Genomic DNA, 13,359 nt, shown 5'->3' with positions numbered 1-13,359 from the left:
TTTGCCAATATCTTTCTGATCCCTTGCCTAACATTTACACATCCCATAAGGAAACAGAATTGGATCTACCTTTGCCAGTATAATATAAAAAGGAACTTTCTGCTCCATATGTATAGAATTCGTTCCTATCCCCATTCAGTCGTCTCTGAGACCCAGTCATTACGTGTGGTGCCAAGGATGATGCCGAGTTGAATGCAGTTCCTGTCATCACAGAGTTCCATTGTGTTCCCATCAGTCACTCTCCTTTGTATTCCTAAAACCACCACTTGATTTCAAGTCCCTCATACCTTGAATGAGCTACCTTCCAGCCATTCTCAGCTATAATATGTTCTTAAGAATGCCTCCAAATATAGCTTTAGATTTTTTGAAGCAGGATAGCATCATGGTTAAGAGTATTGGTTCTGGAACCAGGCCTTTGTGTGACATTAGGCAAAGTACTTCACCTCTGTCCCTCTGTTTCTTCATCTTTAAAATGGGGTTAATGATAGTTCGTGCCTTATCTTGTTATAAGGATTAAATGAGTAAATATGTATAAAGCTAATAATGATGTCTTTATCATAGAACAATTTTATAACTATAATGTTATTAGAGTAGTGTTATTATTGTTACCAGAAGCAGCAACATTATCAGTCATGGGTGTCCAGGAACACTGTTATGTTATTAAATGGAACAGAGATTCTGAGTAGGGATAGATTTTAGAGGGGAAGAAATTGATTTTGTTCTAACATGTTGTGTTTGAAATGTCACCAGGCCATCAAATTAGGTATTCCAGTAGATACTAGAAATATAAATCTGGAATTCAAAGAAGAGGTTATGGCCAGAAAGTTAAATTTGAGCAGTACTAATTAGAGATAAAAGTAATTACTGAAACAGAGGCTGTTGAGAGTGCAGGGAAGAGGGCCAAGGACAGTTCTATGGAGAATGCCTCTATTTAAGGGGCAAGACAGGATGAAGAACAGAGCATATGGCTGAGAAGGAATCATAAGAGTGGTAGGAGGGGAATCAGAAGGGTTGCTGTTATGGGAACCAAAAGTTTTGAGAAATGTATCACTAGAATTAAATATGGCAAATGCTCATGGAAGATGAGAAATGAGGGAAAAAGTCATGAACATTGATGATTCAATTAGTGAAGATCGTGGTACCTGTAGTTTCCCTAGAGTGGTGACAGCAGAAAGCATAGGGTATATTGGACTCAGCTTGTATGGACTGCCCTTCAGAATGGCCTGAATCTGGAAGGGGAGGGGAGGAGGGACAGGAATTTAAAACTGTAGCAGAAACTTGAGTTTTGTTTTAGTCATGGGGAACTTACACTATTTCAGAAGGAACAAGTGGGGGAAGGTAGATATACAGAGCTCAAAGAGTGCAAGATCAAGGTCTCAGAAGAGATAGGGTGGGTGAAAGGAAGTATATGAGAGAAGGGATTGAGTTCCATGGGGAGATCCAAGGTGGAAGGGTCAGTGTTGAGGAAGACATGGCCTCTTTCTTTCAGCAAAGTGGGAAAAGTGGTCATCTGCTGTGAAGTCAAAGTTAGGGTGGGTCATATTCAGAATTTGAGATTTAATAGAAGACCATGGGGGAAGGGAAGGGGAAAAAATAGCTTCAAACAGAGAGAGAGAGGCAAACCATAAGGGACTCAAATACAGAGAACAAACTGATGATTGATGAGGTGATGGGGGGAAGGGGAAAATGGGTGATGGGCATTGAGGAGGGTACTTGTTGAGATGGGCACTGGATGTTGTATGTTAAGTGATGAATCATGGGAATCTACTCCCAAAGCCAAGAGCACACTGTATACACTGTATGTTAGCCAACTTGACAATAAATTATATATATTTTTTTAAAAAGTGGCAGGCTCTAGAATAAGGAGGAAATTTGAAAGAATACCTGAAGGGAATGTGATACCCAGTCAACCCTTGGTGGTCAAGCAGCAGTGAAGGCTTGACGGGGGCTACATGATGCAACATGAGTATGTAGCAACAAAAGCACAACACTTCATGGTGCAACCAGAATGATTTGTACACAAACAGGATAATACAGAAAGGCCATAGGACAAGTTGCAAAGAAAGATGACAAATGAAGTTAGAATTGAGTGGATGGGCTGCCAGAATGGTGAGGAGTTAGAAGGAGGAAGCCTCTTCATCAGTGGGATAGGAAAGCCTTGTCACCAAATGAAGATGTAAATGACAGATCTAGACTGTTGTGTTACTCTAGACACTTTACGTTGCCTCTCCATCCCTCCCTCCCTCCCTTCCTTCCTTCCTTCCTCCCTCCCTCTCTTCCTTCCTTCCATCCTCCCTCTCTTCCTTCCTTCCATCCTCTCTCTCTCTCTCTTTCTGTTGTTCTTTCATTCTTTCTATTTTGTTTATACTGGAAACTCTTCCTGGATAATAAAAGAAGATACATTTTAAAGTTAAATGTACTGTGACACTTCTGAAAGCACCACGCCAACTGTTGAGTAAGGAAAGTGGAATTTTGTTCTCCATCTTCTTTAACTTTTCACCTATGGATTTTGATGAAGTCTGCTTGAAAAGAAGAAGGGGGAAAAAAGATGTCAAAAAGAGTTGTAAATTATAGAATGACATCTACCCTGCAGTTCTTCTGTCACTCTCACTAATATTGCTTAGCATTCTGAGTTTTAAAAATAACGCAGTTATTGAGATTTAAAACTCTGTGGATGCAGAATACATTTTGGAAAATAAGACTTTTTACTATGCATAGCCAATTATAGTCCACTGAGAAAATGATGTATTTTTCTAATACATTTTTATTATGTACTTAACTGACGGACCTTCCCAGCTTCTTCATAGACATTCCACTCCATCAGCCACTGTACATAATATACTTCTTAGGAATCTACTTAAATTTGTATTTACCTGTGAGGCTAGATTGGCTCCAGAGGACACAGTCCTTTTTTTCCTTGAGTAAATTATACATATTTTAGAAAACTATCTAAAAACATATTTACCTCATATGGAATTCTGGTCTCCAGGGTAATTAAGACCAGTTTTTAAAAAGCATAGCCAATGCACTTTAACTCTCTCAGGTAAATAAGATATATTTTATAATCATCTAAGAACGATTTCTCTCTTCCTTGCCTTCTCTTTCCCTTCTCCTGTAACTATCACCATGCCTCTTTTATACACATATTTAGTAATTATTTCAATGTTTCCTCAGATACTGCTTTTCTCTCAGGGGCCAGCACACCAATTACACTTTCCTTCCATTCCATGCACTGGTAACTCTACACCAAAGAGGCACAGCCTACCCTACATGTAATTTCTAGAAGAAAAGTTACTTTGTGAAGATCCAGATTCTTCGTATATGGTTTCTTTGGTTTTCACATTTTTAAGAAAGACTTCCAGTACTGGGGCATTTACCCATTAGAACAAGTGTAGAATTTAGTTGGCTAACAGATGCCTAATTGAATGAACACTATATTTTGAGTTTACAGTGACAATGGAAGCAATATCTAAAAGGAAATATGCAATAACGTCACTTTAATGATTTGCAAAAGCCACTGTATACCACAATCATCATTAAAAAACAAAGAAGTGAAATTTCCTAGAAAAAATGCTTTCTCACTTAGCTATTTTGCCCTCCTAAAACATCCTTTACACACTGATTTCTTTGCACATCAAATAATGAAAATACACAGCCCATTCTTCCTTGTCCTATAAGAATATTGCAATAGTTCCCTCAGGAAGAAAGCAGTAAGAAATCCATGTGACAATAATTGTTAGGTGGTTTGTGCCAACCACGTGAGAGTAAAACTAAAAACTTGGGGAAAAGTATTTTCTAGAAACTTTAAGATGAATATAATGAGTAGAATAATGCTTGGTTTATTTCTTTTCTTTTTTTTTTTTTTTTTTTTGCCTCTGAGGAATAATCCTTTACATTTCATGAGACTGATATCTGAAGTCGTTGTGGATAAATGTTACTGTTGTATGCACTCTTCCACTGGGAGGTTAAGGTGTCTACTGGTCAGCATAATTGGACCGGAGACTTTATCTAATCTGTCCAAGCTAGTGCAAGTCTCTGAGCCGGATCTGCTCAGTTTGGGGCTCATATAACCCCTCCTATTAAAATATTCGCAGTGATGGCTAAGCATCAAGATGTGGTTGAGAACTTTCTCTTGGGCTGGTGGCCTAAATCCTAATCAACTTTCCTGTCAGATTAGTTTTAAAACTCGGGTGACCGTGAGTCCTGGTTGGCCTAGCAGAGTCCAGTTTACACCTGCCATCCTGCAGTAATTAATAGTAGCGCCCCATTTTGCTTTCAGAAGCATCTTGGTTTGGATGATAAAGGATAGGATCTCTCTACTTAAATGAGTTCTTTTGATTGAGTTCTGTTTCCTTTGAACTTTTCGTGTTTATGAGGGTTACTTTTTCTTTTTTCTACTCAGGCAAATTAGAGGAGAGTAAAACAAAAAAGACCCTAGTTTTTACCAAAATAATCTTGGAATCATGTTCAAACGTTGATTCCTCAGCCCCACCTCAAATATTCCTATTCAGTAAGGATGGGATGGTTCACTGGAATTTTTTCTAAGTAGGTGATTCTTAGGCCTAGCTATTTGACCCCTTAACACCGAACTCAGGTAGGTGCGAAGGGACTTAACTACTCCAAGGTGCTCAGGGGAGCATGAGGGCAAGCTGGCCAGCTACAATCTAGCTGGGTACTATCGACCAGCTGGAAGAGCTACTATCTCCCAAGCTACTTGGGAGAGCTTATCCTCAGTACTCTGTCATGGCTGGAATTCAGATGACCATTTTGGAGGAAATTTAATCAGGAGAATTCTTTCCTCACTCTCTGGCCAAGCACACAGACACGACTTCAGCCAGGTGAATTAGTTGACATACCTGAGGAAGCTATTTTGAATATTATACAAAGTGAGTGGTGGGTGTGGATTGAATAGTAGTTGGTTTCTGGAAGGTTCATCCTAGAACAAAAGGCAAATCATTGAGTGATGCAGCCCCACCACCCTCCGTTCCTTCACAAGGTATTGTACTGTGTGCTCAGTCAAGGACACATGCCATTCAACCGAGGCTCCGCTTTGCTGACACTCTCAAAGTCCTTCTTTCCTTTCACAGCTGTCAAGGCTCTGCACACGTTATACATTCCTTCTGGGCACTTGATGCTCGCATTCCAACCGGCAGGAAAAGCAGGCACCTGAACAAAAACAAGCAAAGACTCCTGGCCTCCCCAAGATCAGGGCTAAGGCCTCACACTTATTAACTGACTGCCCTTTACTTTCTCCAGGTCACTTTTATTAGTCCTTCAAGGGCACCTGCATTTGAGGGGTCTTAAATTTTTTTCCCTCACTCTCCTCTTTGCCCCCACCCTCCACCCCTCCTTACCCCGTCTCCCATCCACTATCTTGCACGCCTGGTCTCTGTAGAAGGAAATTAAACTGTGATTTGGTATGCTAAATTACCTGAACTAAAAACTGTAATTTGCAATATTATTAAGTCATCACTGTCATGGATTTCAATTTCTTTCTGTTTAAGCCTCTAACTCACAGCATCGCTCCCTTTGATGATTACTGAAAGGAGAGAGAAAAAGCCCTTGGTTGCACTACTGACTGATCATATCTGTCAGGAAAGTTAAAATAGTATGCTTCCAAGTAGTGACTTCAGCCTCACCAGTCTTTAGTTAAAGAAACTCCACGTTGCTTCCACAATGTGCTTGTATGTATGTGAGGCACATGGGAAAGATGTGGGACTTCTTGGGTGCTCCTCATAGTCAGTTGCAGGAGTTGGAAACTCCACATTTCTACATCCCAAGAAACCCAGGATTTCCATCCTGGATGATGAGGACTTTTTCTTTCTGTACCGCTAACTCTAGTCCTTTTGGAAACACCTAGATATTTCCTGTTAACCTAGCAACTTTGGAGGTCTTCATGATTGCCAGAAAAGCCCAGTCGCCCTCTCCTGCCATAGTCTCTATGTTGCTGCTTTTATTAGGCATTCATAGTTTTTGTAAGAGTGCACCAATCAAGATAGAGCAGGTTTTGGGCCAGTAATGTATTCAAATCTTGATAGATTAAAACCATAGTGCTTTATTTCTTATTAATATTCGTCCACCACAGGTACATCAGGAGCCTTGCTCCACAGCTTTGCTGTCATCCTCACCTTGGGCTCGAGGCTGACAGAGAAGCTGCTATTTGGAATATTGCTAGTTACCAAGTCTGAAGGAGAAAGATGGCAAAACATGCACTGACTCTTAAAGCTTCTTCCTGGAAGCAATACAGACCACTTGTGTTCACCTTCATTGGCCAAAGCAATTCACGTTGAACAGATAGAAAAGTGTGATCCTACCAGAGGCCTAAAAAGAGAAAGCCAGAATATTTGTACATGGCCTTAATGATTACTACAAGGGCCTGGTAGGTTCATAAGCCTAAAATAATGAAGGAAGAGAATGACCATAAAAAACAAGTTTTGTCTACCCAAACACATTCAGAATTTAGTGCTTCTCCCTGCATTTCAGTAACATTACCAAAGCAAGGCGCAGACCTCAATAATTGTTGGGCAACAGCTATGTTGAAATCTGATCTCAGAGTACTGGGATCCCTCCATAACAGCCCACACCAGGACAAGAGCACAAGGTGGGAAGTACTCTGTAATATGTCAGCAGTGATCTGGGGAACAAGGTGACTGGAATACGTGGTCTGCTCTTTTTGCTCTTCCGTCCCTTCTCTCAGTCAGGAAGTCTCCACTGAAGGATCTAGGTTTTATCAGATGATGGTGCCATTAGAGTACTGGTTGATTTTGTCTCTGGAGTCAGACTTCCCCAATGTGGATCTCAGCTCCATCATTTATGAGCTAAAAGACCGTGGGTCCATTGCTTAACCTCTTTACGGCCTCAGTTGCCTCAGTTGCATCATGGATATAGTAATAGTATTTAGTAAATAGTATTTAATTCATAGGATGGATAAATATATTTATAGCTCTTGGGCCAAGGCTCTATATATGTTATCCCTAACAGGAGATAACTTACAATTTTCACATTTATTTTCAATACATTACTTAAAGATTCTGAAATTTGGAGAAAATTAGCTCTTTTTTCTCTGGTTTGATAAAATATTTTAAATATTCCTCATTCTTCAAAAGCAGGTTTAGGGTATAAGGCTGCATATATACTAAGTGCTAAGAAGGGCCAACAAATAAGATACCCCTGTCTTTTGCCCAGTCATCCTCAATTAATACTTGTCCCTACTCAAAGACATTTTTTTATCACCTTGACGATAAGTTGGACCAACAAAACTTGTACAGGCTTGTGAGGATTTTGAACTTCTTTCAAGGTTGATCTAAGTATTTAAATATGATGCGCATAACCTAATAAGATGTGGATGCTCAGAATCAAAACATAACCCCAGGTTGTGACACAAGTCAAGGACAAGAATGCTGTGGGGGCCACAATTATAACAGAAGCATGAAGGATATCTATACTTCTTGACTTTGTAGAGTCAGCTCATCTTGCAGCCTTCGGATTTTGTCAAGTGCTCCTGAATAGGCTAGCCAATCTACTAATGGCTAGTCTACTGTGAACAGTCAAGGTAACAGCATCTTGTCTTTATTTTGCTGAAAATAGCTCAAGAAATAGATGTGCAAGGAGATGTTAACTATACTATATTACAAAGCTATTAATATAAGGAATGAAAGTCACATAATAACAGCTTGCCTCACAGAAATTTTATTTCCTGTCAAATATTCAAATCAACAATGCAGAACTAAATTTCTTAGAGCATGGAGCTAAAGAGGTCAAGCAGTCATGGGTTTTGTCCTGTAGCTGCAAAGTATATTCCTACCCCTTTTAACCGTGTCAGAATGTCTCCTGGCAAAATAGGAAGCCAAATTAAAAAGTTGGCAGGGAGCCATGTACATTCAGAACCATTCTGAGGAATCTTGTCAAAGGCCTTCTGTCTTCACAGTGTTTCAGTAGTTCCATACCCACCAAGCCATGCTTTTCAACAAGCACTAAGTCCTAACTATATGTACAACTGTGACATATGTTTGGCTGACCTGGTAAGTGCTTTCCCCTGCAAGATAAACAAGGAAACTGGATCTAACATTCCATGTACCTTTGGGAGATCCAGAAGATAGAATAAAATCCACATCAAATTACATTAATCTAGTCATGTGGATCAAAATGATCTAGTTTTTCAAAAGTGTCAGATCTGATTTATAGCTTCAAAAGTCCAATTTATTATAGAATAACTATCCCAATTCACTTAGTATTGAAGACCACTTACACAACCAATCAGAAGACCTGTATTCTAGATCTGCCTCTGGTACAGTCTTGAGCAAGTGGCTTTACCTCTCTTGGCCTAATATATAAAATGGGTTATTTAGACTAGAACAGAGGTTACCAAACAACAGCTCATAGGCCAATCCCAGCCTACTGTCTATTTTTGTAAATTAAATTTTATTGAAACACAACTACATCATTTGTTTAGTATCTATGACTGTTGTCATGCTACAACAGCAGAGTTAAGTAGTCATGGCAGAGATCATATGGCCTGTAAAGCCAAAAATATTTATGCTACAGTCCTTTACAGAAAAATTTACTAACTCCTAGGTTGGAAACCATCTATCTCCTCTCTTTTCTCATCTGCAAAGTAGAAATAAAATAGTACCTGGGTGGTTCAGTTGGTCAAGCATCTAGCTCTTGATTTCAACCCAGGTCATGATCTCACAGTTTGTGGGTGTTAGGCTCTGTGCTGATAGCCTGCAGCTTCTCTTTCCCTCTCTTTCTCCTCTTCCCCTATTCATGTGCATGCATGTGCTTTCTTTCTCTCAAAATAACTTAAAAAAATAGTAACTCATAAGATCATAAGAATCAAATGATAGTTTTAATACAGTTCCTATTTATTACATGCTAGTGAACATAATTATATCATTGTTAATTAAGTGGTGAGTATAATCACTATCAGGATTCTAGCAGTTTCCCATTACAGAAGAAATAGGTGTTGCTGCAGTGCTCTTCTGAGTAAAATGCTGCACGAAAAGGAAAGAATGGCAGTTGACGCATGTAATTGGGACAACTGGAGTAACAAAACCCAACAGTCAAAAGATAACCCATAGGTAAACTATATTTCCAGACTGAAGAGTGTTAGAAACACACATTATATATTTACGTATATACTTGATACTTAAGCCCACCTTTGCAGGCTACGATTTAGACAAGCCAAGAGAGGAGTTGAAGGTAGTCAAGGTCAAGGGAAGTAGAATGCTTAAGAGGCATGAGGAGTAATGAGTAGAAAACTTTGGTGGGAACAAAATATTCTGATACAAAAATTTTGTATCAGAGCTAGGAAGGTTAGTTGAGTACTGGAGCAAAAGATATGAATTGTTTTGTTTTGTTTTGTCTCTTTTAATGTGCATTGAGATCCACTGAAGATCGCTGAACTTGAAAGAATTAGTATTTCTAAAATTAAATATCTTTATGGTATAGAATGCATCAGAGGACAAAGAAATGAGAAATTAACTTCATTTTATAGAGAAAAATTTCAGTTTTTCTGCATTGTTGTTATAATTACAAGAATATTTTATGTTTGTTTGTTCTTATACTTCTTTTTTGAAGCTTCACTTAAGCCTACTTTTACCTAGTGTGTTTAAAATTGAGTTGTAGCTAAGGCCTAAGTATAAGAATGAATTCATGTTTTTCTTTAATAAATGCTACTTAAAAATCGTTATTTCATATGTAGTACAAAAAAACATTCATAGCATTTTCAATTTATTCAACCATGCTTACCAAGAGCCTACTGTGTAAAATGTGGGGAAAACAAGTAAAATATAGGTTCTGTCTTCAATCTAGGAGGGAAATTAATGACATTAAATAAACTAAGATAATGCCATTAGTACTTTGAGTATTCAGAAGAAGAGAGGACTCTAAAAGTGTGGTAGACATTGTTAATTATCTATCAATGTCCATTTCCCCATTTTCCCCTGCTAGTAGAAAACTGATTTTATGTAAACAGCAAAGAATCTGGCTAAAAATTTATTTTCTAAGTTTCTTATTTCAGCTCTAAATGGTTTTCTAAGATAGTTCTGACTAAAGATCTGTAAGGAAACTTTTCTGGAGAGTTCTAGAAAAACTTCTTACTGTCTTGATAAAAGAGGACAGACACCACTGGCTCCAGTCTTCCATTTTTCATCTAGTCTTGAATATGATTGTGATACCCAGGGCTGGGGCAGCCATCCTACTACCATGAGGCAATAAACAAAGGAAAATAGAATGGAAAGATAGAAATGTCTTGAGTCCCTAGTGATATCATTGAATATGTAAAACAACATTTGTAACCACTGACTTCTACACTTCCTACTATGTGAGGAAAATTAGCTCTATGACCTAAACTACTATAGTTGGATATTCTTTTGCTGACAGCTGAATGCTAGAAGATTCATTTAGAAAAGCTGATTCTGTGTTTATTCACTTCTATAATAAATATCTCTTCTACAAATACGTATTTCTTCAACCTCTTAGTTTCTTTAACAAGTATTTTTAAGCATCTACCATGTGTCAGACCCTGTGCTAGAGGCTAGGATTATGTGGTAGTTCTGTTGGAGATATTGAGGTAGGAAACAATAGAACACCTCTGTTCTCACCATCTCTATCTTTTTTTTTTAATCAATCTAACTGCTCTCTATCTTTGCCCTGCAAAAGAAACAAAAAGAGGCAAAGTGAAAATGACGCTGGGAGGATCCAATATATTTATATATCTATGGCACATGCCTCCTCACTATTCCCTCAGAAGAAATGGAAAGAAATGACCACTCTGTAAGAAGAGGTCAAGAAATCCAGTAAAACTATTTTATTCTACCTCATATCTTGGCCCAAAGAACACTCTTTGAGCTCTAGCACAGTTATGGGATCTTCATCTAGAACACTGTAACAGACCCACTGCTCCCACAATGAAAGATGGTCATTAAGTGACTTCTCAAGTCCAAGCACCTAAGCTCCCTCTTGGGCTTTGCCATGCTCAGGCTTGTGCAAAAAGAAATCCACAAGCATGAGACGTGCTGGAGAAAGTTTTTATTCTACACAGGTGGGAGTATATCATAGAAATGCTCTGGAGTCTCCCTTCTGGTCGCGTTTTTTCACCATCTGAAAAGCAAATGGTTATCTGACAGGAAATGCTTTGTGTGCAGTCTCTCCTTTTGATATGTTATTTTGGGAGATGAGCTGAATATAGGTTTAGTCTTGGTATCAAATCTCAAGATACAATCCAATCAGGAATTATCTTTTGGGAAAAAAACTCAGTTGCTTCAGAAAGGATCATTTGACTAAGGTGCTGCAGTGATAACACCAGTAACAGAGAACTTTTACCAAAAGTAAAAGTGTGTCATGTACCAAAACTCTACTAAGGCTAAACTCGACACATCATTCTTGCCAAGAAACCTCTTGCCTTGCTAGTTTCAGTTGATGCCATTAAACACCTGAGTCCAGCCAACAACTTGCGTTGCTTCCTTCTCCTTACCATCTCTCTACTCTTCTCCTGGATCTCCTCACTGCCACTGCCTTAAGTCAGGCCATCATTACCTCTTGCTGGAATGAGCAGTAGCCTACCAACTAGTCTCCTTAACACCAGGTTCTTGGATCCAACCCACACCCACTTCCTATGGCCTCTGGTGTGTAAACTCCATGGAGCAGGGACCTTGTTTGTTTGCCTTGTTACCCACTGCATTCCTAGGACTGAATACCGTGCCTAGCACATACTTAGCTCCCAGCAAACATTGGTTGAATGAATACATCATACAGAAAAAAAACCTGATCTGATTTTGATCCCCTTTTGAAAACCTTATTATCTCCTCATTTTCCATGACATAAAGCCTGGCCTTTCCTAGGGTGGCATTCAGGATCTCCAGAGATTGGGTCACAGTCTGGCATTTTTATATTCATCCCCATACATTCTGTCACCTACTATCTGTTCCAACCAAACCAGGTGACATAACTTCTGCAAGACAGGATCTTTTTGCCGCCTCCCAGTGTCTAAGCCTCTGCTCCCTCTCCCTGGAATGCCTGAAAAACCCTGTAAGCCATCTCTGCCAATCCAAGTTTTAAATCATACCTACCTCTTGAGAACCAGCTCTCATCTTCCTTCCTTCATGAAGGCTTTTCTAAAAATAATAATAAATGTGTCAGTTTTTTGGAGAGCTCACTATGTGCTAGCTCACATTTTCTTCTCACAAAAACCCTATGAGGCAGATCTGTTTATCCCCAGTTTAAAGATACCGACACTGAAACTCAGAGCCACTTTAGGGATTTGCCTGAGTTTGCACAGCACAGGCTGGGTAGGATTTGAATCCAGGGCTAAAGCGTCTCCCTTAGCCCTGCCTGCTGCTACCCCATTATCCACCATAATTTCTCCTGGTGCATTTTGGAAACACAGAAGCTGCAAACTTGCAGTCAAGGAATTGAATTCAGCTATGGACAGGATTTTAAAACTACTTTCAAAAATCAGGAGATCAGAGAAATGTAGATTTTTAACTTCTCTTAAAAATTATGAAGTTCTGGCCACTTGTATGTAGGCTCCCACATGGCTGTGATCCAGGGGAACTGGGTCATCGGTGCCCCTTCACATGGGACGTGTAACTCTCACCCAACTGGCCTAGGCAGGCGTTTGAGTTTCTGTCCCCGAGAAGGACTTGTTGGCATCTGTCATAAGACATTTTTCAAACTCTCCCCTATCTCATTCCACTTTGTTGAGGCTGCAAGCTTTCTCCTTTATTTCTTGCTTCTTTAGTCTGTTTTTGTTTGGGTTTTTTTGTTTGTTTGTTTTGTTTTTGTCTCTATAGCATGAAATCAGTGCTTGGCATGTCGTGAATCCTCAATTATCCTTGTATTAAGTTTAATATAGTTAAGTTTGCAGGTTTGCTAATGAACCCAACTTTGAATACTTCTCCAAATACAGCTTTGGGTTAATTTTAGTATAACCAATTCTGACGTAGTCCTATTTATAGAAAAATAGTAGGAGTGAAAAACCAGCAAACAATCTCTGAAGGGTTTGGTTTTTTTTTTTACATTGCATTACATTGATTTTTCATTAGATTTTCATCAGATGTTTGCATCTGATTGTTCTCATTGGAAGATGATGAAGTCATTTTGCTTTCCATGTGAAGTCAACGTGGCTTCCACCCATTAGCCATATCCTCAGCTTTCTATGCCTCTAGTGTGGACTTTATCAGACAGGATCCTAAGAATTTGTTTACTAGCCTGTTCTCTTACTCGCAGACTATTATTCATCTTTGTGCCTCTCATGCTCAGCATACTGCCTGGCAGATAATAGGTGTTCAATACGGTTTCATTGAATTATTGCCTGAAGTACATGCACAATAGATAGATGATCTAAATTGAAGTTTC

At 39.1% G+C, this 13,359-nt stretch overlaps 1 protein-coding gene across 3 annotated transcripts in view; it reads left to right on the top strand.

The window, feature by feature from the left end:
- Positions 1 to 13,359, top strand: part of MCTP1 (multiple C2 and transmembrane domain containing 1) — a 512,254-nt gene that overhangs the window by 457,809 nt on the left and 41,086 nt on the right. The window lies entirely within an intron of this gene.

The sequence above is a fragment of the Suricata suricatta genome, chromosome 6 (genome assembly GCF_006229205.1).
Source record: "Suricata suricatta isolate VVHF042 chromosome 6, meerkat_22Aug2017_6uvM2_HiC, whole genome shotgun sequence".
NCBI lineage: Eukaryota > Metazoa > Chordata > Mammalia > Carnivora > Herpestidae > Suricata > Suricata suricatta.
The sequence above is the reverse complement of the archived record's forward strand: the minus strand, read 5'-3'. Positions and strand labels throughout refer to the sequence as shown.